At 46.9% G+C, this 24,056-nt stretch overlaps 1 protein-coding gene across 1 annotated transcript in view; it reads left to right on the top strand.

Moving 5' to 3' along the window:
• ube3d (ubiquitin protein ligase E3D) overlaps nt 1-24,056 on the top strand; it is a 139,093-nt gene that overhangs the window by 45,400 nt on the left and 69,637 nt on the right. The gene's annotated exons all lie outside the window — the stretch shown is intronic.

Here is a 24,056-nt window from a genome sequence, read left to right as displayed (position 1 = left end):
ATGGATTGCCTTATTTTTAAACAGTGACCCCCCCCAACTCTAGATTCTCCCAGAAGAGACAACAATGTCTCTATGTCCTTGACGAGATCCTTCAATTAGTTTTTAGTTTATACACAGCATGGAAACAGGCCCTTTGGCCCATCGAGTCCACACCGACCATCGATTGCCCGTTCACGCAAGCTATGTTTTCCCAGCTTTCTCATCCATTCCCTACACACCAGGGATAATTTACAGAGGCCAATTAACCTACAACCCAGCGCGTCATTAGGGATGTAGGAGGAAACCGGAGCACCTGGAGAAAACCCATGCGGTCACAGGGAGAACGTGCAAACTCCACACTGACAGCATCCTAGGTCAGGATTGAACCCAAGTCTTTTCTTGTTTAGAGATACAGAGCGGAAACAGGCCTTTCGGTCCAACGGTTCCACGCCGACCTTCAATCACCCACACATTAGTTCCCATCCTACCCCCCTACACACTAGGGACAATTTACAGAAGCCAATTACCATACAAATCTGCACGCCAATGGAATGCGGGAGGAAACCGGAACGCCCGGCGAAAACCCAAGCTGTCTCAAGGGAGAATGTACAAACTCTACAGACAGCACCCGAGGTTAGGATTGAACCTGGGTCCATGACGTCGTAAGGCAGCAACTCTACCACTGCGCCACTGTGCTGCAGTATTTCGTGTACGCCTCATCTCACTCTTCTAAAACCCCAATGGATACAATTCTGGCCTGTCTAAAACAACTGTAACTCGATCCCATTTCTATCCCTCATCTTAGTAAAATTTGACTCTACTTGATATCTAGATTGGTTTCTGACCATTTATTTATACATGAGATGGCCATAGAGAGCTGTTTCTTCATCGCATACCTGATCATCGAAAACTCTGTGTAAGGGCTGATTTCCGTTAGTCAAATTTCCTTAACCTGGGGATTGCCTGGACTTTGTGGTGAAACACGAGATTTCCGTTCCTCTATTATCATCCTTCACTTGGGCTCCTCTGTGACTGACATTTTTATTTATGTGAAAGCACTTCTTTATTGAAATTATAAATAAAAGGAATTATAGAAACATATTCAAATTCTTAAGGGATTGGACAAGCTAGATGCAGGAAAACTGTTCCTGATGTTGGGGGAAACCAGAACCAGGGGTCACAGTTGCAGAATAAGGGGTCGGCCATTTAGTAATGAGATGAAGAAAAACCTTTTACCCAGAGAGTTGTGAATCTGTGGAATTCTCTGCCACAGGAGGCAGTGGAGGCCATTCACTGGATGCATTCAAAGGGAGAGTTAGATTTTGCTCTTTACCTGGGGCTAACGGAATCAAGGGATATGGGGAGAAAGCAGGAACGGGGTACTGATTTTGGATGATCAGCCATGATCATATTGAATGGCGGTGCTGGCTCGAAGGGCCGATTGGCCTACTCCTGCCCCTTTTTTCTATGCTTCTATAAATCCGGCAAGCATCATCTCTGCCACTCATTTCTATTTCTAATTAGATTTAAGACCTTTCCTGGAGGGCAGATCGAGTGTAAATATTGGTAAATTTGCACTGCTGCTTCTTTAGTTGTTACATAACATTTCTCGGTTAAGCTGCCGAACATCTTAGTTTTACCTTCCCAAAGGAAAACTGAATGATAACCAGGTATATAAAATTACGAGGGTAATTTGTACAGGGTGAATGCACAGAGTATTTTACCCAGAGCAGGGGACTTGAGCAACAGAGGACGTAGGTTTATGGTGAGGGGAAAGATTTAGTTGGATCTTGAGGGGTGTGCCGGCTCCCAAGGGTCGTGCCATCATACCTGTCGAACCCCTCGGCACGGGAGTGGTTCAGTCCGGAGGCGGCCCTTAGCCAGAGGGTTTAAAGGCAGGGATTTGGGTGCCATCTTTCTCTTGTTTGGTCTTCCCTACAACCGGGAGGAACATAATTAAAGGTGCCTCTCAAAACACTGGACTTCGTGCTTCCTTTTGAGACCCACGCACCACATTGGTGACCCCCGACGCTCCATTGGCGTCATGATGGAGAGAAGAGAAAACCCTACCTCATCACAGGCCGGCCCGGCCCTGTCTCTGGACGCGGTCTCGGTGAAACTGCCTACCTTCTGGACCACCCGGCCGCTCATCTGGTTCCAGCAGGCGGAGGCCCAGTTCAACCTGCGGGGCATCACGGTCGATGCCACCGCTTCTATTACCTGGTGGGGGCCCTCGACCAGGACACGGTTGAAGAGGTCACGGACTTCCTCGCAGCCCCCCCGGACACTGATAAATATCTCGGCCTTAAGGAGCTCCTGCTCCAGATTTACGGCCTAAGCAGGATGGAGCGTGCTGGTAGGATCGTGCATATGGGGGGCCTAGGCGACCGACGGCCATCTAGCCTCCTAAAGAAGATGGTGGCTCTACTGGATGGGCACACGCCGTGCCTGCTATTCGAATATACTTACCTGCATCTGCTGCCAGCCTACATTCGTCTGCAGCTCACAGACGTCTCCTTTGCAGACATCAAGGCCCTCGGGAGGCGCGCCGACGCGCTGTGGATGGCGCGCCCTGAAGACGTCAGCGTGCTGGCCGTCAGCAGAGACGGGGATGCGCTGAGGCCGACGCGCCCTGATGACGTCAACGCACTGGCCGTCGGCAGGCGCGCCGATGACGTCACCCCGGCAGCTCCCGATTTCCTCCGGTGGGGCGGGGGAGCTGTGGAAGGAGTGACAGCTCCAGCCCGTCAGATCGCCCCCCGCGGCCGTGAGGGGTACTGCACCTGCAGCCCAGCGCCAGCAAGCTGCAGGCACCACCAGCAGGAGCAGGCAAGCTCCAAGTAACACCAAAACGAGGCGCTGGTGCTACTACCACCAGTGCTGGGGTGCTGCAGCACGACAATGCTGCCAGCCGTGCACGTTCCCGGGAAACGCCTGGGCCGGCTGCCAATAGTCCCCGCGGCGGCCAGCCGAATTCACCGCCTCTTCGCCTGGGATCGGCGCTCCGGGACCCGCTTCCTCGTTGATACTGGAGCGGAGCTCAGCGTCCTGCCCCCTTCGTTGGCCGACATTCGTTCCGGTAAGAGGGGGCCCGTCCTCACCGCGGCGAATGGCAGCCCCATCCGCACATATGGAGTGCGCATGGTTCCGATCGTGTTCGGCTCCTGCCATTTCTCGTGGCGGTTCACCATTGCCGACGTCTCCCAGCCATTGCTCGGGGCCGATTTCCTCCGGGCGCATTCCCTCATGGTGGACGTCAGGCGTCAGTGCTTGGTCAACGCCGCTACGATGGAGCCGATCACGTTGCGTTTGTATCAACCTGTGGGACGGCCCCTGTCGTCCGTGGACTCCCGCTTTGCATGGATCTTGGCCGCGTTCCCAGACATTCTGACCCCGCAGTTTCGATCATCGACCCCCAGCCACGGAGTGGTACATTTTATCCAGACTACTGGCCCACCTCTCCACGCACGAGCACGCCGACTGCCGCCGGATTAACTGCGTCTGGCACGGCGGAAATTCCGCACAATGGAGACCTTGGGGATCGCCGCCCTTCGAGCAGCCCTTGGGCGTCCCCACTCCACATGGTCCCTAAGTCAAGCGGGGGCTGGCGACCTTGCGGGGATTACCGACGGCTGAACGCTGCAACAACAGCGGATCGATACCTCGTACCCCACCGGGATCTGGTTATAACCCTGTACCAGATCCACTTTTGAAAATATTGTGGTCCCAGCCAAATGGGCGGTGAAGTCCTGGACTTCACCGCCCATTTGGCTGGGGCCACAATATTTTCAAAAGTGGATCTGGTACGGGGTTATAACCAGATCCCGGTTCATCCGGATGACGTACCCATGACAGCGGTCATCACGCCATTCGGACTTTATGAGTTCACGCGGATGCCGTTCGGCCTCAAGAACGCTGCGCAGGCCTTTCAACGCCTAATGGACGGGGTTTGTCGCGACCTCGATTTCGTGTTTGTGTATCTGGACGACATCCTGGTGGCCAGCCGCTTGCAGCAGAAGCACTGCACCCACCTTCGGCAGCTCTGTCAGCGGCTCAGCGAGCATGGTTTGGCCATCAACCTCGACAAGTGCCGTTTTGGTGTAACCGAGATTGACTTCCTCGGCCACCGCGTGACTGCGCAAGGTGCGGTTCCCCTGCCTGACAGGGTCGACGCCATCCGTCGGTTTCCCCGGCCACGCACGGTGCGTGGCCTGCAGGAGTTTGTCGGTATGGTGGCGTTTTACCATCGTTTCGTGCCATCCGCGGCCCAGATCATGCGGCCTCTGTATCAAGTCCTGGCGGGTGGGCAGCATAAGAACGTAGAGTGGACCCACGAGGCAGTGGCAGCTTTTGACGGCGCGAAGGAGGACTTGCTCGGGCCGTACTGCTGGTGCACCCGCGGGAAGATGCCCCGACTGCTCTCACGGTGGATGCCTCGGAGTCGGCGGTTGGTGCTGTGCTGGAGCAACTGACGGGCGGAGGTTGGCGGCCCCTGGCCTTCTTCAGCCGGCACCTCAACCGCGCGCAGATGAAATGCAGCGCGTTCGATCGCGAGCTCCTGGCTCTACGCCATTTTCGCTACTTCCTGGAGGGCCGCCCGTTCACCGCCTACACGGACCACAAGCTGCTCACTTTCTCCCTGGCGAAGGTTTCCGACCCCTGGTCCGCACGACTGCAGCGGCAATTGGCCTACATTTCGGAGTATACAACATCTCTCCGCTACATCGAGGGGAAAGACAACCGGGTGGCCGACGCATTGTCCCGCCCCGCTATCAACGCCGTGTTCGAGGTGGCGCCCGGAATTGACTATTCTGCTCTGGCAGAGGCACAGCTCACGGACGATGAGATGCCCGCCTACCGGACTGCCATCTCCGGCCTCCACCTTGAGGATGTCCCTCTCGGTCCTGGGGGAGTGACAATCCTGTGCGATGTATCGTCCGGTCAGCCGCGCCCCATCGTCCCTGCCGCCTGGCGCCGGAGGGTGTTCGAGGTGATCCACGGACTGGCTCACCCATCAATCCGGGCGACAACGGCACTAGTGGCTGCTCGTTTCATGTGGCACGGTCTGCGCAAGCAGGTTGGCATTGCGGCTCGCACCTGCATTCGGTGCCAGACGGCGAAATCACAGCGCCATGTCCGTGCGCCTCTCCAGGAGTTTTGGTCTACCGTCACCTGGCGATTCGACCATCTCCACAGGTAGACAATTGTAGGCCTCTCACGCCGTCCCGGGGCATCACCCACCCTTCCTCACAAAGGGATGGACCGCTTCACGCGGGGCCGGAGGCCATTCGGCATGCCGATACTTCAAACGGCTACGTGTGCTCGGCGTGTCCGCGCATGGATTGATCGCTTTGGGGTGCCGCTCACATCTCCTCAGACCGGGTGGCCACAGTTTCACCTCCGGCTGTTTGTCCGCCATGCTCGCTTGCTGGGGTGGCGCTACCCACCCACGGCTTACCACCCCAATCTACGGTCTTGTGGATAGGTTCCACCCGTCAGCTAAAGGCAGCACTGAAGGGCGACTCTCCGCCCGGACTGGATGACGAGTTGCCGTGGGTCATGCTGGGCATCCGGACTGCTCCCAAAGAGGACTTGGCCTCATCATTGGCGGAGCTCGTGTACGGGTCTCCACTCACGGTGCCCGGGGAGTTCGTGCCGTCGGCGCCGGGGCAGCAGGGAACGCCCTCATCCACCCTAAAGCGCCTTCGCGAGCGAGTTGGCAGGCTCGCACCCGTCCCGACGTCCCGCCATGGGACATTTCGCCCGCACGTGCCATCAGCCCTCAGGGACTGCCCATACGTCTTCCTGCGCCGTGATGCCCACCGGACGCCACTCCAGAGGCCGTACGAGGGCCCGTTCCGGGTGCTGGAACACGGGCAGTCGACTTTTGTCCTGGACATGGGGGGCCGGCCGGAGGCAGTGTCGATTGACCGGTTGAAGCCGGCACACCTGGACATTGACCAGCCGGTGCTGGTTGCCCAACCTCGGCCTCGAGGGCGCCCCCCTTCACGGCTCCTTCCGCCTGTCACTCCACCTGTCCTCCCGCCGGTCTCTCAACGTATCCCTCGACCTGCCCCTCCATCTATGCCTCCGCCAGCCCCATGATCTGCTGACTTCCGCACGCGGGCCGGCCGGGTCGTGCGCCCGCCGGTGCGTTTCGTGCCTCGGGTTCTGGGGGGGGTCCTGTGGCGGCTCCCAAGGGTCGTGCCATCATACCTGTCGAACCCATCGGCACGGGAGTGGTTCATTCCGGAGGCGGCCCTTAGCCAGAAGGTTTAAAGGCAGGGGTTTGGGTGCCATCTTTCTCTTGTTTGGTCTTCCCTACAACCGGGAGGAACATAATTAAAGGTGTCTCTCAAAACACTGGACTTCGTGCTTCCTTGTGAGACCCACGCACCACAGGGGCAACTTTTTCCCACACAGAGGGTGGTGGGTGTATGGAATGAGCTGTCAAGGGAGGTAGTTGAGGCATCTGGTTGTGTACATGAAGATAGACTCAAAGCTGGAGTAACTCAGCGGGTCAGACAGCATCTCTGGAGAAAAGGAATGGGTGACGTTTCGGGTCGAGACCCTTCTTGTGGAAAGTTGGAGGGATATGGGCCAAACGCAGGTAGGTAGGACTAACATCTAGGCCGGCATGGACAAGTTAGGCCAAAGGGCCGGTTTCTGCACTGTACGACTCAATAACTCTAACCAAAACACAGGCATGCCATGTCTGTCTGATGTTGCTCATTACATTCCACTTATTTGTGCTTTACCACTGGCCAGTGATAATGGCCTTTCAGACATTTTCTTTGACATCATTTTTCTTTTCAACCAATTTACTGAGCTGTCCTCCAGCAGCAAACATGTTAATTGTATTGAAACTCAGAAATAAATAAATTTACAGCTTGCTATAAGACCAGGTTAGAAATACAATTGAGCCTCACTGATCATTAGAAACTCGCACAATTGCAATACCACCAACTTAGTTTAGACGAGGTCCAAGTTAATCTTTAAAATGAAATTATTACTTCAAGCAGCGATCACTTAAAAAAAAAAAGCAAAGTCTTTAACCTTTTTATTTAACTTCAGGGAATTTCACTTTGCTTTCATCTCAGCACAGAAATATTGATGCTGGTCCTTGGGTCATGAAAACTTAAATTTGATTCTCATTTTCCCCAACGGACGTTTATATAGCTTGGTACTTGACCTGGTGCAACGTGCTTGAATTGCAGAGAGCCGAGATCCATGCATAAGGCAACGGATGGGACTTTGTTGCCCGTCTTTGGGTGATCTGTTGAACCAAAGCTGTATTGTGAAACTCAAATATCATTTGTGGAATAAAATTCAATTTATGCAACCTCTGCAAAGAATGCACAGAATGTCATTGACGACTTGGATCTTGGTCATGTTTTCCTTTTCCCTCTTAAAGGAAAAAGTTACAGTAAATGCAGCTAAAGTAACAATCTGAACTACTTATGGATTGAATTTATGAGAATTTCCTTTAATAAGGTACAATTTAGGGTGGCGCAGCGGTAGAGTTACTGCTCACAGCTCCAGATTTCCTAACTACGAGGGCTGTCTGTATGGAGTTTGTATGTTCTCCCCATGAACAGCCTAGTTTTCTATGAGGTCTACGGTTTCCTCCCACATTACAAATCCATACAGGGGTTGTAGGCTAATTGACTTGGTATGATTATACATTGTTCCTAGTGTGTAGGATAGTGCTAGTGTGTGGGGATCGATGGTCAGGCCGATTCGGTGGGTTGAAGGGCCTGTTTCCGCGCTGTCTCTAAACTAAACAAAACTAAAATAAACTAAACTAAATTTCTCTGTGGAAACCAGAGTATGAGCTTGCATCAGTATTGTCCTTTTGATGCCCTTTTTCTGGATTAATTACCTCGCTGTGCAATTTAACCCTGCTTATCAAAAATAATAGCAAAGCATGTTCATCCATTTTATCATTATGGAATGTTTACAACAATTTCCATTGCAAACGTTGAGTTGAATTTAGTTTATTGCCACGTGTGCTGAGGTACAGTGAAAACCTTTTGTTGCGTGCCAACCAGTCAGTGGAAAGCAATATGTGATTACAATTGTGCCGCCCACAGTGTACAGATACATAGAAACATAGAAAATAGGTGCAGGAGGTGGCCATTAGGCTCTTAGAACCTGCACCGCCATTCATTGTGATCATGGCTGATCATCCCCAATCAGTAACCCATGCCTGTCTTCTCCCCATGTCCCTTGATTCTGCTAGCCCCGAGAGCTCTATCTAACTCTTTTAAATTCATCCAGTGAATTGGCCTCTACTGCCTTCTGTGGCAGAGAATTCCACAAATTCACAACTCTCTAGGTTGTTTTTTTTCTCTTCTCAGTATTAAATGGCCTCCCCTTTATTCTTAGACTGTGGCCCCCGGTTCTGGACTCCCCCATCATTCGGAACATTTTTCCTGCATCTAGCTTGTCCAGTCCTTTTATAATTTTATACGTTTCTATAAGAAATATCCTCTCATCCTCCTAAATTCTAGTGAATACAAGCCCACTCTTTCCAATCTCTCCTTATATGACAGTCCCGCCATCCCGGGGATTCACCTCGTGAACCAATGCTGCACTGCCTCAATAGCAAGAATGTCCTTCCTCAAATTAGGAGACCAAAACTGCACACAATACTCCAGATGTGGTCTCACCAGGGCCCTGTACAACTGCAGAAGGACCTCTTTACTCCTATACTCAAATCCTCTTGTTATGAAGGCCAATATGCCATTAGCTTTCTTCACTGCCTGCTGTACCTGCATGTTTAGAAGATGCAGGATCATTTCATTCCAAAGAAGAATAAAGATTGTAAGGGGAGTAAGATTCTTCTTCTTTTCGTGTCTTTGAAGCTGGTTGACTATATGACAGTTTCCCATTCCTTTACACAATCCTTTGCGTTTTTGTTGAACACTGCAAGATCCTTTGAGCTGCACTGGTTGGGTAGTAGGGGGCAGACAAGGCAGTGCTGCATTGTATGGTCCTCTTCTCCACATTCACAGGTGGTTTGGCCAGTTTCATAGCCCCATCTGGCCATGGCAGCTTTTGATCGCCCTGTTCCTGTTCTCAGGCGGTTGAGCGTCTTCCACTGGACCCATGGTGCTTCTGAGCCCGGAGGGATGGCTTCAGAAGGAGGGATACCCATGTCAGTAGGAGGGGGGTCGTCCTCAAGCCTTTTTGTCCATAGTTGGAGTCTGGTTTCTTCCCGTGATGTTATTAGGGGCTGGACATGGCTGAGAAAGCTTCTCCTGGACTTCAGCCGTTGGGCCGGGGGTACACGTCCATAGAGGAGGTGGCGTTCATCACTGGTGGCCTTGGTCATCTCTACTCGGCTGGCGACTTCCAGCGAGGAGGTGCGGGTTGTTTATGTTGGTGGGCTTCAAGCAGCCAGTGATTGAGCGGCAGGTGTTATTCAACGCTGGGTCTAATTTCTTGGCATGGGATGATCTCTCCCAAACAGGACACGCATACTCCGCAGAGGAGTAGCACAGGGCCAGAGCAGTAGATCTTAATGTGTGTGCTGTGGCTCCCCATTTGGAGTTGGTCAGCTTCCTGAGGATGTTATTTCGGGAGTTAACTTTCAGTTTGGTGTTTTTGACGTGTTCCTTATAGGAGAGAGTGCGATCCAGTGTTACACCGAGGTAGACAGGGGAGTAAGATAAAGGGAGTAAAGTGAATAACGTGTAGTGCAAGATCAAGTATCAAATATCCTTTATTGTCATTCAGACTAGTCTGAACGGAATTTCGTGCCTTGCCGTCACAACATAGAAGAATAACAACAAAACACACAATAAACACAGGTTTAACATCCACCACAGTGAGTTCACCAGGCACCTCCTCACTGTGATGGAAGGCAAAAGTCCATGTCTCTTCCCTCCTTGTTCTCCCTCTGCGCTGAGGCGATCCAGACTTCCGATGTTGTGACCCCACCGGGTGGTGGTAAGTCAGTCAGTCCCGTGGCTGAATCCGAGCTCCGCAAACGGGCTGGTTCAAACTCTGCGGCCCGGGATGGTCGAAGCTGCCGAAGCTGCCGCCCTCCAGTCCAGCGGACGAAGCTGTTGTTGTGGGATCTTCGGAAAATCAGGTCACCAACCTGAGACCTGCGAGCTCCCGACGATGTCGTCCACTGGGCCCGCGGCCGAGCCTCCGAGGCTCCGAAGTCGGGTCGCCGCCGCCACAGCCCCGAAGTCGGCCAGCCTCGCGTTGGTAATTCGTGGCTGGCTCTGCCTCCGGAGCCTCGAGGTCGGTCCCAGTTGGAGGCCGCCAGCTCCGCCATTAGGCCTCAGCGCAGACGGAGACGGGGGTACGACAAGAAAAGGTCACATCCCCCCGAAGGAAGAGACTAAAACAAGTTTCTCCCACCCCCCCCCCCCCAACACACTAAAATAAACCAAAATAAACTGTAACAATGGGACAAAAAGAAAACAAAAAAAGAAAGACTGCAGGTGAGCCGCAGCTGCTAGGGCAGCAGAGAGTCCTGTTAAAGTCCTGTTGTCCAAAAGTACGAACTGCTGCTGTTGGAGTAGAGATTGTGGAGCGATTGTAATGCATGATTGCAGATCCACTTCTGTGACCAGCACACAAAGGCTTGCTTGGGCACCATCTTGGGTGCTGTGTCTTGACAATGTTTCAGGGGGTGTGGTTTTTGAATGGGAACCAGATTACACACATTGATGTTGGTTATTATCAGATAAAAGTCAAAAGACATTGTTATTTTTTTTTGTTCCCTTCGCCATCTGGTGGCTGTTGATTCCTGTGAATTAATTGTTGTTTGTGTGAGGAAATTCAGGATGCTTTCAACTAATTTGGACCAATGCCACCTTACCTGTTTCTTGTAATTCAAAATATATATTTTTTAGAGTTAAATTTCTTATTAATTTTGAATAAGGAAATGTGGAAACATTTAACAGGGCCGGGCAGGTTTGTGAGTTTTGTGTTACAGGTCGGTGGCTTTTCCTCAGACACTAAACTATACACTATTCAGACCCTGTATATCATGGTACTCCCTGCATACCAATGATGCCATCTTTCCAGGCAGAAAAACTGAAGATTCTCCAGTGTCTTCATTATATCGAAAACACTTTTGGAAACTACACTTCAACTGTGGTCTGAAGAGAGTGATTTGCAGTTTGAGTACTGTTTTCTTCAACAGTTTTAGCAATATGGTCATAAAGTACTTGTTAACGCCCTGCTCTAATTTACCTTTTACTCTGTGGAACTTTATGCATTTTACAGAAAATACTTCAAGCTATTATGCAATTAAAACTTTCAACATTGAGTATCATTGACAGCTATCGCACATTAGTAAAATCAACGTGTAGAAAGGAACTGCCGACGCTGGTATATACCGAAGATAGACACAAAGTGGAGAAAAAGTATGGGTGACGTTTCGGGTCGTGACCCTTCTTCAGTCTGACGAAGGGTCACGACCCAAAACGTCACCCATCCTTTTTCTCAGAAATGCAGCCTGACCCGCTGAGTTACTCCAGCACTTTGTGTCTACCTATTAATCGAATCAAGTCAAGTTTATTGTCATGAGTACAAGTACAGTTAAACCCCTGTCTCACGGTGCGAGTCCACCCACGAGTGATCCCGAGTTTAAAACAAATCAAACTCGTGGTAATCACGTAGAATTAACGTAGCGGGAACGTCGGAACTCGTGGACGTAACTTAGCGACTCGTAACGCTAACGGCAGGTACTCGGGAAACTTGTTAACTCGTGAAAATGTTCCAACATGATGAAAGATTTCCACGAGTCAAATTTACTCTTGAAGTAAAAATTTTGAACTTTTAAACTCGTTGTAAGAATGTAGTAGCCCGTGTGTTTACCGTAGTGACTCGTGAGTCTACCGTGGGAACTCTTTAACTCAGCGGGACAGGCAGCATCTCTGGAGAGAAGGAATGGGTGACGGGATGACATTTCCAAAATTCTTTGTGTCACTCCAGCACTGTGTGTTCACTTTTTGTCAATCAGCATCTGCCCTTTCTTGTGTATGACATTATTTGTATCCGTGGCAGTTGATTGTCACTCCCTTCAGTTTCCAGGGGGTCGGGACGGGACTGGAGTCTGATGCTGTTCTCTGTCTGATTTTTATTCTCCACTTTTAGTTTAGTTTTATTGCCACGTGTAGAGGTACAGAAAAAAGCTTGGCTCATCATGTTCATACAGGAATAATAAATGAGACCCTTTGACCCGAAACGTCATCTATCCATGTTTTCCAGAGATGCTGCCTGACCCGCTGAGTTACTCCAGCACTTTGTGTTCTTTCATGTCCATTAACCAGCATCTTTTAATGGAGGCAGACAAGCAACCACTTGCTTCATCTGTTTAATCCCTAATCTTCCTGGCCTCAAAGAAACCAGGCTGCTGAAGAAAGACAAGAATTATTGGAACCAGCAGTAGTGTTTTATTTATGTTAGAATTCAGTCTTACATACTGATAAGGTCATTTTCGTGTCTTGAGTATGTATGTATGTGTAGGATTTAGTTAGATCACTCCTAATACAATAGAACCTTATTCGTAGCTTTTACATTAAAATGTAAGCGTAAGTGGGTACGTGATCCCAGGAATGAGTAGGTTAACCTATGATGAGCGTTTGTCAGCACTGGGCCTGTACTCTCTGGAGTTTAGAGTAATGAGGGTGGGACCTCATGGAAACATACAGAATAGTGTAAGGCTTGGATCGAGTGGATGTGGAGAGGATGTTTCCACTAGTGGGAGAGTCTAGGACTCAGAATTAAAGATTCTTTTAGGAAAGAGATGAGGAGAAATCTCTTTAGTCAGAGGGTGGTGAATCTGTGGAATTCATTGCCACAGAAGGCTGTGGAGGCCAAGTCAGTGGATATTTGTATTAGATAGATTCTTGATTAGTACAGGTGTCAGGGATTATGGGGAGAAGGCAGGAGAATGGGGTTAGGAGAGTGAGATAGATCAACCATGATTGACAATAGACATTAAACAAGAGGTGCAGGAGTAGGCCATTCGGCCCTTTGGGCCAGCACCGCCATTCAATGTGATCATGGCTGATCATTCCCAATCAGTACCCCGTTCCTGCCTTCTCCCCATATCCCCTGAATCCACTATTTTTAAGAGCCCTATCTAGCTCTATCTTGAAAGCATCCAGAGAACCATGTTTGCGGATTGAATAGCGGGGTAGACTTGATGGGCCGAATGGCCTAATTCTGCTCCTATCATATATGGCCATATGATATGGACAAGATTGCATTTTGTGGGATTTCATGTTGAAAAGCACAGGAGCAACCAGGTTACCGAGTTACCTTGTCACACAAAGCCTGCTGCTGTGATGACTCAGTTAGTTGCAAGCACTTTACATTTTTCCCATTCAAGCCAGTCATGCATTCAAGTAAAATACTACTATTGCAACTGATAAGGTGAATGATAACCAGAGAACATCATTTAAAATAATTGGCAAAAGAACCAGAGGTGTGTAGATGTGTAGATTTGTTTAAAAACAGCAAGTGGTTCGCAGTGTGGATGAGGGGTAGAAGCTGATTCATTAATAACTCTCAAAGGAGAATTTGCTCTCTAGTTAAAAAAGGGAAAAAAATATGCATGGCTATGGCAAAACAACTGGGAGTGTTGGTGGATTGATGGCCCCATCAAAATAAAGGAAAATCAAAAGAATTACAAATGCTAGAAATAAAAGAGAATCCAAATAATGCTGTAAACACACGCCAGATCAAGCAGCATGTTCTAAAAAATGTTTATTTGATCTGAAATATTAACTCAGTTTCTTTCTCTGCAGTTGCTTTCTGAGTTGCTGAGTGTTTGTGGCATTTTCTGGTTGTAGTGCTTTCAAACTGAACTGGCCAAACTCCTATGGTTGGAGTGGGTTCCTTTGTGCTAGAGGATTAGACAAGCATCAACATAGCAAAGACCCAGTGAACTTGGTAAAAGATAATCTAGTTGCTACTGAACAGAATGAATTGACGTAGTGATACTGTGATTTAGGTCATAAGTGATAGGAGCAGAATTAGGCCATTCGACCCATCATGTCTACTCCGCCATTTAGTCATGGCTAATTTATCTCTCCCTCCTAACCCCATTCTCCTGCCTTCTCCCCACAACCCCTGACACCTGTACTAATCAAGAATCTATCTATGTCTGCCTTAAAAAATATCAACTGACGGCCTCCACAGCCTTCCGTGGCAGCAAATTCCACAGATTCACCGCCCTCTGTCTAAAGAAATTCCTAGGAAGGAACTTCAGATGCTGGTTTGCACTGACGATATACACAAAATACTGGAATATCACAGCGGGACAGGCAGCATCTCTGGAGAGAGGGAAAGGGTGATGTTTCGGATGAGTCTAGACCAGATACGTCACCCATAACTCCTGCCCAGAGAGTGCATTTTGCACATTTCTGTTATTTCAGACTTCCAGCATTAGTAGTTATGTGCTCCAGACAATTCCTATAGTCTTGGTGATTTTTGGTTTGACTATTTGTAGTTTAAAGTGATTGTCGATGATCCGATGATTACGTTTTGTTTTTGAGATATTGCTAATGCTTTGGTGTAAAGGGACTGATTTGATCTCAAGGTTTCAAGGCCAGTTTATTGTCACATGTACCAGTTAAGGTACAATGAAATTTGAGTTACCTTACAGCCATACTAAGTGAAAAGCAACAAGACACACAACCACATAAAAGTTAACATAAACATCCACCACAGTGAATTCCACATTCCTCACTGTGATGGAAGGCAATAACGTTCAATCTACTTCCTCCATGGGCAATGTGCCAGCAGATAAGATTAGATTATCATGTTTGGCACAGACATTGTGGGCTGAAGTGCGTGTTCCTGTGCTGCACTGTTCTATGTTCCCTGAAGAAGGGTCTTGACCCGAAAAGCCACCCATTCCTTCTCCCCAGAGATGATGCCTGTCCCGCTGAGTTACTCCTGGAATTTGTGCCTATCTTCGGTGTCAACCAGCATCCGCAGTACCTTCCTACGCATCAGTTTATCTTTTGGATGAGGTGCTTACTACAAACTTGTATCCAAGGTGATGTTTTCAGCACTTGTTTGCTAAGCAAGTGTTAAAAAATAACCTACCTCAGTGCCACGTGGTATCAGCTCTTTGTAGTTGACTTATTTTTATAACAGCTGCTGATGTCACAAAATATTGAGCTTTATGCCTTTTTAAATCCTGTCATATGAAAGATAACACCGCAGGAAACCACAGCAAAATAACAACCAGATCTCTTCACAATAAAAGGACGTACCTTTCGAATACCACAGAAGGCTGTGGAGGCCAAGTCAATGGATATTTTTATGGCAGAGATGGATAGATTCTTGAGAAGGGTCTCGACCCAAAATGTCACCTATTCCTTCTCTCTGGAGATGCTGCCTGTCCCGCTGAGTTACTCCAGCTTTTTGTGTCTAGCTTCGGTTTAAACCAGCATCGGGAATTCTTTCTTACACATAGATAGATTCTTGATTAGTACGGGTGTCAGGGGTTATGGGGAGAAGGCAGGAGAATGGGTTTAGGAGGGAGGGATAGATCAGCCCTGATTGATTGTGTGAGTAGACTTGATGGGCCGAATAGCCTGATTCTGCTTATGAACATGAGAATTGAGATGATGAAGAATTTCTTTAACCAGAAGGTGGTAAATCTGTGGAATTAATTGCTGCTGAATGGCATTGCCATTGCCACGGCCAAGTCATTGGGTATTTTTAAAGCAGAGATTGATAGGTTCTTGATTAGCAAGGGCACCAATAATTACAGGGAGAAGGCTGGAGAATAGATATAGACAATAGATAATAGACAATAGGTGCAGGAGTAGGCCAATCGGCCCATCGAGCCAGCACCGCCATTCAATATGATCATGGCTGATCATCCCCAATCAGTACCCCGTTCCTGCCTTCTCCCCATATCCCCTGATTCCGCTATCTTTAAGAGCCCTATCTAGCTCACTCATGAAAGTATCCAGAGAACCGGCCTCCACCGCCCTCTAAAGCAGAGAATTCCACAGACTCACAACTCTCTGTGTGAAAAAGTATTTCCTCATCTCTATTCTAAATGGCTTACCCCTTATTCTTAAACTGTGGCCCTTGGTTCTGGACTCCCCCAACATCGGGAACATGTTTCCTGCCTCTAGCGTGTCCAAACCCTTAATAATCTTATATGTTTCAATAAGATCCCCTCTCATCCTTCTAATTTCCAGAGTATACAAGCCCAGCCTCTCCATTCTCTCAGCATATGACAGTCCCGCCATCCTGGGAATTAACCTTGTAAACCTACTCTGCACTCCCTCAATAGCAAAAATGTCCTTCCTCAAATCAGGGGACCAAAACTGTACACAATACACCAGGTGTGGTCTCTCTAGGGCCTTGTACAACTGCAGAAGGACTTCTTTGCTCCTATACTCAAATCATCTTGTTATGAAGGCCAACATGCCATTCGCTTTCTTCACTGCCTGCTGCACCTGCATGCTTACTTTCATTGACTGATGAACAAGGCCCCCAGATCCTGTTCCCCTTTTCCCAACTTGACACCATTTAGATAATAATCTGCCTTCCTGTTTTTGCTACCAAAGTGGATAACCTCACATTTATCCACATTAAACTGAATCTGCCAAGCATCTGCCCACTCACCCAACCTGTCCAAGTCACCCTGCATTCTCAAAGCATCCTCCTTACAGTTCACACTGCCACCCAGCTTTGTGCATTTTCTGCAAATTTGCTAATGTTACTTTGAATCCCTTCATCTAAATCATTGATGTATATTGTAAATAGCTGAGGTCCCAGCACCAAGCCTTGCGGTACCCCACTAGTCACTGCCTGCCATTCTGAAAGGGACCCGTTAATCCCTGCTCTTTGTTTCCTGTCTGCCAACCAATTTTCTATCCATGTCAGCACTCTACCCCCAATACCATGTGCCCTAATTTTGCCCACTAATCTCCTATGTGGGATCTTATCAAATGCTTTCTGAAAGTCCAGGTACACTACATCCACTGGCTCTCCCTTGTCTATTTTCCTAGTTACATCTTCAAAAAATTCCAGAAGATTAGTCAAGCATGATTTCCCCTTCGTAAATCCATGCTGACTCGGACCGATCCTGTTACTGCTATCCAAATGTGCCGCTCTTTCATCTTTTATGATTGACTCCAGCATCTTCCCCACCACCGATGTCAGGCTAACTGGTCTATAATTCCCAGTTTTCTCTCTCCCACCTTTCTTAAAAGAACATTAGCCACCCTCCAATGATCACTAATGCGTCCACGATTCCTAGAGCCACTTCCTTAAGTACCCTGGGATGCAGGCCATCAGGCCCTGGGGATTCATCAGCCTTCAGTCCCGTCATTCTACCCAACATCATTTCCTGCCTAATGTGGATTTCCTTCAGTTCCTCCGTCACCCCAGATCAGCCATGATCAGAATGGCGGAGCAGACTCGATGGTCCGAATGCCATAATTCTGCTCCTATAGGGCCTGTCCCACTTTCACGACCTAATTCACAACCTTTTTTACTCGTGGACATTTTTCATCATGTTGAAAAAACGCCCCGATCTACTTGATGCCATGAGTACCTACGACTAGCATCACAACCTGCTACGACCTAGCTACGACCTCATGATGACCATGCTGCGACTATAAAGTCAAGGTCGTGAATTAGGTCGTGAAAGTGGGACAGGCCCTTATGTCTTATAGTGTGCCTTAAATGAGTATATTGATAATGTTGCAGAATTTAAGAAAAATTCCGATTGCTTTTAGGCTAATTACTGCCTTGTAGGGACATTAATTACCCTGAGAAATGTTATGAGCCAGTTGCGGGATTTCTATACACGGACTTTCATCTATCTAACAATAGATGTTGAATGCTGCAATGTTCAAACACGATGATAGGAGAAGTCTTGGAGAGTAATGTCTGTTTGAGATGAACCAGTTTTTTTTACTGTCTGGCTCATTCATGATAGTGGTGCAGAGTTTTGATGTGCACAGTGCAGGGAATAGATGAGCCATTTATTCACATTAGGAAGAGGGTGAGAAAAATATTAATTAGAAGATGTAGATTAATTTTGCTCCCGTGCATCGGATCTGTCTCCCCTCCCACCTCTCCGAACCATTATTATCCAGCTGAAAGCAACGATGGATAAATCTAAAGATGGGACACATTGCATTTATATTTGAAATATCATCAAGTAAAGTGGAAGATAGAACAAAGGCATTCAGCCAGTAGTGTGTTGGGAAATTGCGAGAGGAGATGAGTATTTTAGCATTGAATGCTCTGATAGTGTTGCACAGTATCCCAGAGATGGACATTGGTGTTGGCAGGAGTGAATGGTCCACAGCTCATCCCATGGTTATGCTGCATGCGTTTGGTTCTTTATCAGTTACCAAAACAGTGTCAATTGCTAGGGAATAAAATTTGTGGTGGTTTGTGTCTGTGGTTTCAGTTAGATAGATAGATAACTGGATATGTCTGAATAATGTCTGGTTTCAGTTAGATAGATATATAACTGGATAGATAACTAGGTGGATAACTAGATAGATAATTAGATAGATATTTAGATGCTTGATAAAGGCCAGCCGCATAATCAAGGACGTGGCACCCTAGCTACTCCTTTTCCCCTCTCTCATCAGGCAGAAGGTATAGGAGTGTGAAAACGCACACCACCAGATTCAGCGACAGTTTCTTCCCAGCTATTATCAGGCAACTGAATCATCCTACCACAACCAGAGAGCAGTGCTAAACTACTATCTACCTCATCGGTGACCCTCAGACTATCCTTGATCGGACTTTGCTGGCTTTACCTTGCACTAAATGTTATTCCTTTGTCATGTATCTGTACACTGTAAATGGCTCGATTGTAATCATGTATTGTCTTTCTGCTGACTGGTTAGCACGCAGCAAAAGCTGTTCACTGTACCTCGGTACACGTGACAATAAACTAAACTGTAAATAGATGATAGATAGATGGAAACATGCCCCCGGAATTCACGCTGACTATCAACTATCATTTACACTAATCTAATCCACTTTATTCTGTCCATATTACCATGAATTTCCTCCAGATTCTACTACTGCCCTGCACACCAGCGGCAAATTAATCTACCAATCGGCAAGTCTTTGTGGTGTAGGATGAAACCTATGTGGTCGCAGGGAGAATGTGTAAACTTAAATACAGCACCTGAGGTCAGGATTGAACCTGCATCTCTCTTGCTCTGAGGCCTGATTGCACGCTGTCTCTGTAAACTAATCTTAAATCATTAATATAATCTCATGGAATAGTGCAGGAAAATAGCATTGAATGGCAAGCGGGTTTGATGAATCAAATAGCCTTCACCTGCCCATATTTCTTATGCTCTTCCAAGCGTTCATTTTGTTTTGTTTTTCTCTTTAGTTCAATGTATTTTCTGACACTCTGACCACCGATGTTTCAATGTTTCTCTTCTACACTGCTGTGTTTCTTGCCTGTTTTATCTTTCCTAAATTCTATTCTCAGCCCTTCAAAGCAGTCTCTTTCCAAAAGAAGACGCAACCCGTTGGAGTAACTCTGTAGGTCAGGCGGCATCTCTGGAGAACATGGATAAGTGACGTTTCAGAGGAAAGGTCCTGACCTGAAACGTCACTGATCCATGTTCTCCAGAGATGCTGCCTGACATGCTGTGTTACTCCAGCACTTTGTTTTTTTTTTGTAAACCAGCATATCCCGCTCCTTGCAACATCCAGCTTCTTTCCAACCTATTTTAGAACATTTAAATTGTCATAATCTATGTCTTGATCAAATATATTTTTCTTTGGGTTCTGTTCAGTAATGGCACTTTGGGGAGCTGATGAACTGTCTTTCGCCATCACATGCACGATATGAATCAAAAATCAGACCTACACTGTGTGCAGGTTTAAAAACTATTGTGATACTTCAACACAGAAAATGGCATTTTGAGAATCTTTGTGTACTTTCCTTGGCTCAGTGTGCTTGTACTTTAAGTTTTAGTATTATTGTAATGTTTATAGGGCAGGGTGGCGCAGCGGTAGACTTGGGTTCGACCCTGACTATGGTACTATCCGTGAGGAGTTTGTACATTCTCTCCATGACTGCATGGATTTTCTCCGGGTGCTCCGGTTTGCTCCCACACTCCAAAAATGTACCGGTTTGTAGGTTAATTGGCTTCAGTAAAATTGTAAACTCTCCCTAACGTGTAGGATAGTGCTAGTGTGCGGGAATCGCTGATCGACGCTCAGTGGGCCGAAGGGCCTGCTTTCACACTGTATCGCTAAACTAAACTAATAATAATTTAAATGCACTCATTATTTAATAATTATAATTTTCATCACATTCCATTTCATTTGTAAGGTGACATTGTAGTTCAGTTGACGTCTGGACTGATAATTCACTGTCGTCACTTCAAATTCTACCATGGGAGTTGGGACATTTAAATTCAGTTAATTAAAATAGCTAGCAACAATTGTTACAGTGAAGCTAACCAATAATTGCAGAAAATAAATTCACAAATATCCTTTAGCATTCACTAATGCCGCTAATTCACTGCCAGAGGTGGTGGTGGAGGCAGAAACGATAGTGGCATGTAAGAGGCATTTGGATAGGTTCATGGATATGGATCCTGTGCAGGCAGAATAGATGAGTTTAACCTGGCATCATGTTCGGTATGGATATTGTGGGACGAAGGGCTGTTACTGTGCTGCTTTGTTCTGTTTTTCTAACTTGATCTGTGGTGACAGCACTCACCGCGTGGGTTTCCTCCCGGTGCTCCGGTTTCCTCCCACATCCCAAAGACGAGTGGGTTTGTAGGTTAATTGGCTTCTGCAAATTGCCCATCGTGTGTCGGGGGTGAATGCGAAAGTGGGATGGCACAGAACTAGTGTGAACTTGGGATGGGCCGAAAGGCCTGTTTCCTTGCTGCATCTTTCAATTCAGTTCAATGCATGGCTCTACGATTGAATTTCTGCCCAATTAAATTTTACTATGAATTGATCTGTGGACCTGGTGTAATTCTGGGTCAGGAAAGGAGGAAATATAGATTTATTTACAAATCATGGGAATCTCTTCATGCCTCAAGTTGCTGGTAATGACAGCTGATGATTGCACTTTCTTTTACTTGCATCAGCTGAAAATTATGACTCATAGATAATGGCCCCATATGATCTCATTCGACAATGTCTCTGGACTTGTGATACTTAATTCTCCAGAGACTAGTTAGCTACAAGAAATGATACAAATGCCAGGATCATCCCAATTACTCACGTATTCTTGTCGGTTGTAATGGTTTCTTTTATAGCCTTGTATTGAAGTGAAATAGAGCCATACGGTTCATTAAAGCAAAAACAGTGGCTTCGATGTCCAAGATATTTGAATATTCTCACAGAAGAAAAATAAACGTAAAAGTTGCTGGATTGTCACTAATCTCATTAATTGGAATATGGCCGCTCACCTCTATTCACCTGTGACTGTGGCTCTACAGTGTGTGTGTGATCAAATTTTGATACTGAAGCTTGTGTATTCTCCCTTTCTTCCCTTCTTTCCATGTTCTGGACTTGACTTCTTGACTTCATAACTTTGGCTCAAGCTTTCTCTTGTTACACACATTCATTCGCCGATCATTGCACTCAATTTGCAATGTCTTGGTAAGTTCCTTTGAATCAGCCATTTATCTGTCCATTCTTCAGAAGGAAATCTCATTTGCAGCGCATCTCTTAGTGATAGAGCCTGGAAACAGATCCATCGGTCCAACTTGCCTAAGCCTACCAACATGTCCCATCTATACTAATCCACTAGTACCGCCTGCTTGCACGTGGCCCATATCCCTGTAAACTTATCCATGTACCTGTCTAAATGTTTCTTAAATGTTGCGCTAGTCCCTGCCTCAACTACCTCCTCTGGCAGCTTATTCCATACACGCACCATTCTTGGTGCAAAAATGTTACTCCTCAGGTTCCTATTAAATCTTTCCCCCCTCACCTTAAACCTGCGTCCTCTGGTTCTCGATTCCCCTACTCTGGGCAAGAGATTCGGTGCATCTACCTGATCTATTCCCCTCATAATTTTGTAGACCTCTATAAGACCACCCCTCATCTTGCGTTGCGCTAGTTCCTGTCTCTTCTTGAAATGAGGAATGTGGTGCGGACTAGCCGGATGTCCACGATGTCAGCAAGCAAGGTCAGGATAAACCCCTGAGTCTCTGGCGCTGTGAGGCAATGGAACTACCAGCTGTGCCATTGTGTCCCCTTGGAGGTGTTTAGTCTTCCGTGAAGACAGTGAAATTATTAGTTTAATTCCTCTACCTTTTGTATATCCCCCAATATACATCCTTCAGTCTCACAGGACCAACATTAACTTTAGCCTGTCATCATATCTCTGGTAGCTCTTGGTTTCTGCTTTTGTGTTTGTGTCTCGTCAGCCTACTCTCACATCTTATCCTCCCTTTTGTTATCAATTACTTAATCCCTCGTTGCTGAATTCTAAAATATTTCAAATCTTTAGGCTTTTTCCAACTTTCTTCCCCTCCCACATAATTCTGAAGATGGGTCTCAGCCCGAAACGTCACCTATCGATCTTCTCCAGAGATGCTGCCAGACTCGCTGAGTTACTCCAGCACTGTGTGTCTTTTAAGGCTTTCTACTTTGTTTTTGGTAACATTACATATCTTTTCTTTGACCTTATATTTCTTTAACCTTCTCTGGATAGCAGTGGTTGGGCTGCTTCTCCACTTCATTTATTATTTTGCCAAAAAGCATCCAAGATGGCTCCCAACCCAGGAGACTCTGTGTGCTGGCCATGGACGTGGATCTGCAATCATGCATTACATTTATTTTAAATCTCTACCCCGACAGCAACATTCCTTACTTCAACTATGCTATCTGTACACTGTAAATGGCTCGGTGGTAACCATGTATTGTCTTTTTGCTGAATGGTTAGCATGCAACAAAAGCTTTTCGCTGTACCTTGGTACACGCAACAATAAACTAAACACAAACTCAAACCATAAAGGAAAACATATTATTGTAAACCATCTATTTAAATGTTATCCATCGCTCGTTTCTTGTCATGTATTTCCCAATTTATCATTGTTAACTCATGACTAGGTCTTGGTATTCAGGTTGCTTTATTCGGACTTAGGACCTGTAATGAATTAAATCACTTTAAAAACCTTATGCAAAATGTTATCATATTGTGATAATTGTTTCCCCTTAACTATATTGTTTCACCAAGACCAGATCATCAATTTATTGTGTGTGTGTGTGTGTGTGTGTGTTCCTCTTTCTGTTTCTGAAAGTGAACACTGCTTGACTAAAGAAGGGTCTCGACCCAAAACGTCACCCATTCCTTCTCTCCAGAGATGCTGCCTGTCCCGCTGAGTTTGAAGAATCCACTAAATCTCACGATCGAAAGTAAAGGACAAGCGACACACAGCTTTGCCAAACACCTTGTGCCTCGTTTATTCCAGAACACCATTTTAACATAAAATCTCCTCATTACTTCTCGTGTGCAGAATAAGGCCAATTAGTGCGTCTGACCACGGAGTTGTTATTCAGCACTTGTGTCTGGACCTTCATGTGAGGCCGCTGGCTAACTGCCAAAGGTAACAAGCTGTACGAAAAACCACATGGGCATGAAGGCGCCTCAAGGTACTCCAGCATTTTGCATCTACTGCTTGACACTTGCAATCTTCAGTTCTTGTGCTGAAAATTCTTTATTTCATTAAGTACTGCAGTTTATCTCTTGTTCTGTGATCTCTTGAGAGGGGGGTGGGGGGGCAAGAAGTTGCAATATTGTGCATCAATCATTTTAGTGAAGTGGTGGAAAATATTGTTTTATTCCGGGAACGGCTGCCACGAGAGTAAGGTGATCCATGGCAACTTGCTGACGAGTGAGCTGTGTGAAAAGGAGCATGTTCATGTTTGGCCTGTAGGCTTGATGTGTATTTGTAGAACATTGGAGCTGATGGGAGAAGGGAAAGTGTGGGCTGAAGTCTATGTGTTTCGACTGACAGGAAATTTAATTACATTTCCAAATATCAGCATTGTTTCTGACGTTCACACGCACATGAATGGATGTGTCCAAAATACAAGACTCTAAATGG

This window comes from Amblyraja radiata, chromosome 5, assembly GCF_010909765.2.
Source record: "Amblyraja radiata isolate CabotCenter1 chromosome 5, sAmbRad1.1.pri, whole genome shotgun sequence".
NCBI lineage: Eukaryota > Metazoa > Chordata > Chondrichthyes > Rajiformes > Rajidae > Amblyraja > Amblyraja radiata.
This window is presented reverse-complemented; position numbering and strand designations above follow the sequence as displayed.